Source organism: Bos grunniens, chromosome 2, assembly GCF_055505025.1.
Source record: "Bos grunniens cultivar Pamir isolate PY7600 chromosome 2, Bosgru_T2T1.0, whole genome shotgun sequence".
Classification (NCBI taxonomy): Eukaryota; Metazoa; Chordata; class Mammalia; order Artiodactyla; family Bovidae; genus Bos; species Bos grunniens.
In genome coordinates, this window is record NC_141166.1 from 67,318,057 (window position 1) to 67,323,621 (window position 5,565).

The 5,565-nt window shown below is 45.7% G+C and overlaps 1 non-coding gene across 1 annotated transcript; it reads left to right on the forward strand.

The window, feature by feature from the left end:
• Window positions 1-3,294: 3,294 nt before the first annotated feature.
• On the forward strand, window positions 3,295-3,401 carry LOC147378207 (U6 spliceosomal RNA). Its single transcript, XR_015154005.1, has one exon. It is a non-coding gene; the product is annotated as a U6 spliceosomal RNA (small nuclear RNA).
• Window positions 3,402-5,565: the final 2,164 nt, after the last annotated feature.

Below are 5,565 nucleotides of genomic sequence, written 5' to 3' on the forward strand. Positions count from 1 at the left end.
ACACGTGCTCAGTGCAGCCAGCCGGAAATGCGTCATGGGAGCACCCTTGGTGCGTAGAGGAAATGCGTCCGGGGTGGAAGTGCTTCCGGGCGCGCGCGCCGTCCTACCCTTGGAGAAAGGATTCTGTGCAGCGCCCTCTCGGGGAAAGGAGGCGCGACCCGGCACGGGGTTCCCATTGTATCTGAGCCAGCTGCGCGCACCCTTGCTACTTGGTTTTGTTTGAGCTTCCCTGGGGGAAGAGTGAAGAATCAAGGCCTTAGGCAGTCTACCTTCTCCGTTCTGTTCCTATTCTTTTCGGATTCTGGACGACTTAAGTTGAGTAATACCTAAGTCTCACAGATATGTGTTTCCAAACTTGTTGACCACTCTCCTTGGTGAGAAATACATTCAATTTCTATGTCGCTTGCTACTCCGCAATGTAAATATAACATTTCTCAAAGCAATCTAACTTGTTTCACTCTTATGTTTTTCCTTTGATACCATTCATCCCGTCCTAAATTCTGAATTCATTAAATATTCTGATTGAAGTGAAGTGAAGTCGCTCAGTCGTGTCCGACTCTTTGTGACCCCGTGAACTTGTAGCCTACCAGGCTCCTCCGTCCATGGGATTCTCCAGGCAAGAATACTGGAGTGGGTTGCCATTTTCTTCTCCAGGAGATTTCCCGACCCAGGGATCGAACCCGGGTCTCTCGCATTGGAGGCAGATGCTTTAACCTCTGAGCCAATGATTAGTGTGCATTAAAATTGATTCTACTACTCTACTAACTGATTAGCTCCAGTTTGAAAAGTTCAGGTTTAAAACCCCCAAAGCTCACATGCATAGACCCTTTAGAAGTGCTGAACAGAAATTACAATCTGATTGGCTAGTAGACCTTTTTATGTGTGTGTGTGGAGGAGGGTACATTTTAAAAAAAATGGTTACCTTAAAAATTTGAGCTAGTTCATGGAGAAATTCATATTTTTTTAAAAAAATTGGTCTTGGTGGGCTCAAATTCCTCTTGGCAATAATCAGTTTGAACTGAACAATAATTGGAAGGGTTAATGAAAGCTAGAATAATTTGTTTGGTGGAGTGGCAGGACCTGAGCTAGTAGGGATTAGACATAATTATAGAGAAGAAGGGAGATGAAGAAAACTTGGGAGGGAGTTCAAACAGAATGTAAGTAAATTGAGAAATCATATTGAATTGTACTAGAAAACAGAGGCAACCCATAATGTGCTTAAGTTGTTACCGATTAGGCAGGTTAAAGAATGAGTCAGAAATTTAAACTGACACACACATACAGATATATACACACATATCTCTCAGGTTGTATATATACACACATATATACATATATGTATACACACACACACACACACACACATATATGGTGAAGAAAAGTTACACAGCTCAAAACAGCCCCCTCTGAGTCCTCCCCACCATTCTATGCAAAACAAAGAACTCTTTCACCCAAAGAAAAAAATGGACATTAAAGTTGATTACGCCCAGCTCGCATCCGGTCCCAGCCTCTGGCAGATCTCCAGAATTGCTTACCCCAGCTGTTTAAGAGATAACTAATCCGAACAACCTTGGAGAAGAATGGACCCCCTTAAGACAGTAGATTTCCACATATATGCCTATATATACTTACTCTTTTCTTGGGTTAGTGCAGCAGCTCACTAATCTGACTGCTGCCCCTTCTGGCCTCATTAAAGGTGATCTGTTCCTGTAAAGTGCCATTTTTCAAACCTTGCCTTCTCTGACTCCCTTACCCTACATTTTTGGTGCCGAAACCCGGGTGGGCAATTGAGGTTCCTTCTCGTTCTCCACAGCCAGCTCTTTGGAGTGTGGAAGCCTGATGAGCTCACTTCCCTGCCCGGGCTTTCAAGACCTCCTTGAGAGGACGCCCTGTGCCTTCGTGAGCAGTACAAGTTCTGTGCAGGGCTTTATTGGTTTTCCACGTAACCCAAAGAATATTGGCCTCTCTCTCTTTCTTCCTCTTCTCTACACTTTCTTTTCCACGAGACCAACCAACTGCAGGACAGAGGCCTCTTGCCATTCGACCTCCCTTCATCCACCAGGAATTCTCTCCTGACCCAGTAGCCCAGGTAAGCTTGGATGGTACTGTAGGGCGCCATAGACTATTGTCCTTTCTGGGTTCCTGAGGAATGCTCTGGCCAAAAGGCCTTCTGGGGAGGTTTGTGGGGGATGCCTCTCCCTCCTTCAGAGTCTCTCTCTCTCTCTCTTTACCCGGTCAAAAGATTAGGTGACGATCTTTTCTCTCGACCGGACAGTCACTAGCCATTTGCTACGGGGTCAAGCCAATCTGTCCTGTGGGACTCTCCCTTGGCCTGTGTAAAACAAAACCTCAAACTTCTACTCTTGACCAATCTCAAGGTTCATAAACTAGAGTCACTTTGCACTCAAATTTGGCCTCGATACAAACTGGATAACCAAAACCTCTGGTCTGAGTTCAGGACTTTCAATATTTTATCAGATCTCACTAACTTCCTCAAATGGAATGGCAAATGGTCAGAGGTCCCCTATATTCAAGCCTTCTGGGATCTTAGAAGCCGTCCTTCTCTCTGCAAGGACTCTTCTCCCTATCAAATCCTGTTCTTCTCTCTCTCCCCCTCCATTACAAAAGAATCCAAATCTAAAGCCCCTAAAAGGCCCCCTAAACCCTGAGTCCCCAATTTTGACCTGGCAGATGAGCCTCCTCCCTACTGCCCTGGAGAAAAACTTCCAGAGACAGACCCCATCCTCTAGCCCTTCTTCCTCCAAAATGGGAAGCCATGACTCCAAAACCCCTGAAGAGATTTCCACCCCCTTCCATTGGCCAGGACCTGAAGCAAATACATGTTCCCTCTCAGAGAGGTAGTGGGACCAGAGGGCCCTACATGAGTTCATGTGCCTTTCTCAATGTTTGGTAAGAGCCAAATTGAAGAAAAATTGGGATCATTTTCAAAAAATCCTACTAGATATAGAAAAGGATTCCTCCACCTTACACAAGCATATCATTTAACCTGGAATGATCTTTATGACGTCCTAAATGCCACTTTAACCCCTGATGAAAAGGAACAGATATGGCAGGCAGCCCTGACTCATGCTGATCAACTCCATAACCAAGGTAGGACTAATCTGGTAGCTGATGATGCAGTCCCTTTAACTAAGCCACGGTGGACATTTCAAGCAGGTGATTCTGGCATCCGGTATGATCATATGATCACCTGTTTATTAGAAGGAATGCTGAAAAGTTCTCACATTCATGTTAACTACAATTAGATTAGGGAAGTGCTTTAAGAAAAGTATGGTGCTCGCTTCGGCAGCACATATACTAAAATTGGAACGATACAGAGAAGATTAGCATGGCCCCTGCGCAAGGATGACACGCAAATTCGTGAAGCGTTCCATATTTAAAAAAAAAAAAAGTATGAAAATCTTGCCCTTTTTCTTTCACGACTTACTGAGGCAGTCCAAAAATACCCTAATGTAGATATTTCCACCCCTGCCAGACTTCTGTACCTACACATCTAATTCATAAGCCAGGCAGCCCCTGATATTTGCCAAAAACTATGCCAGTTAGAGAAGGGCCCCGAAACCCCTCAGCAAGATCTCCTAGAAATAGCCTTTAAAGTTTTCAACAATACGGAGGAAGAAGTTAAAAACGAAAAAGAAAGAAAGGTCAAATATGCTTTATTTGCTGCAGCTATCCAAGAAAAAAACTCAACGCCTTTGGCCCATCAACCTTGGCCCACCTGTATGGGACCTAACCCTTCAGGCCCCTGCTTCAGATGTAACCAAACAGGACACTGGGCTAAGTCCTGCCCAAACCTCCAGCCACCCACCAAACCCTGCCCCACCTGCAAACAATGGGGTGGAAAATGGATTGTCCTCACACAGATCAGATCAGATCAGATCAGTTGCTCAGTTGTGTCCGACTCTTTGCGACCCCATGAATCGCAGCATGCCAGGCCTCCCTGTCCATCACCAACACCCAGAGTTCACTGAGACTCACGTCCATCGAGTCAGTGATGCCATCCAGCCATCTCATCCTCTGTCGTCCCCTTCTCCTCTTGCCCCCAATCCCTCCCAGCAACAGAGTCTTTTCCAATGAGTCAACTCTTCGCATGAGGCAGCCAAAGTACTGGAGTTTCAGCTTTAGCATCATTCCTTCCAAAGAAATCCCAGGGCTGATCTCCTTCAGAATGGACTGGTTGGATCTCCTTGCAGTCCAAGGGACTCACAAGAGTCTTCTCTAACACCACAGTTCAAAAGCATCAATTCTTCGCCGCTCAGCCTTCTTCACAGTCCAACTGTCACATCCATACATGACCACAGGAAAAACCATAGCCTTGACTAGACGAACCTTTGTTGGCAAAGTAATGTCTCTGCTTTTGAATATGCTATCTAGGTTGGTCATAACTTTCCTACCCACCAAATCTCAGGGTCCACCCCAGGCCCAACAATAATGGGCCAGGAACCAGACTCAAGGGGGCCCTGGCACCCTAGACCATGGTTTCTCAGATGAAGTGAGGGATGATTCAGCTGTGCCTGAATTGTTCCAGTGATGGAGCCCAAGCTCCAGACCCCAAGTCTGCCCCATACAGACAGACTTGGAGCTTCAGGTCTGGCACGGCGGCCGGACACAAAGTCTCATTCCTAACAGACACTGGAGTGGCCTTTTCACTTTTAACCTTTAAGGGCCCTCTCCAACCTTCAGAAGTGGCCATCGAAGGGGTCTCAGGCATCTCTTTCTATCCCAAAATAACCCCTCCACTCTTTGTTCCTGTGGTAAGGCAACACTAATACATTCTTTTATACTGGTTCCTCAGTGCCCAATGGCATTGATGGGACGCGATCTTCTGGCTAAGCTACAAACGTCTATAAACCTCCCATTCTTAGATTCCATATCAATTCTTTGCATCCAAATGACACCAGAACCCTTGGCCAGCCCTCACTCCCAAAACCTGCCCCCTGACCTTCCCCTGATAGATCCTCAGGAGTAGCCTGACACCATTCCCCATAAAGGTGTTTCTTAAAAATCCCTCTTAGGTAAGAACCCAAACTCAATATACCCTGACCACACAATCCTGACAAGGACTTAAACCAATACTCTCCCGACTGCTCAAAGCCAGCCTTTTGTGGCCTATCTGTTCTCCTCATAATACCCCTATACTGGCAGTCAAAAAGGGACCCCACTCCTGGCATCTAGTCCAAGATCTTCACAAGATCAATGAGGCCATAATATCCATACACCCCATGGTCACTAATCCCTATACCCTTTTCTCACATATTCCTACTGACATACTCTATTTCATGGTATTGGACCTCAAAGATGCTTTTTTTACTATACCTCTACACCACTCTTCACAGCCCCTATTTGCCTTCACCTGGACAGACACAGACACATATCAATCTCAACAATTAATTTGTACTGTTTTACCACAAGGGTTCAGAGATAGCCCTCAATTTTTCGGTCAAGCCCTTCAACTGCTACTACTGCTAAGTTGCTTCAGTCTGGACCTACAAACTTTAGACCTAGGCTCTACTACCTCACTCCAATGTGTAGATGATTTATTGT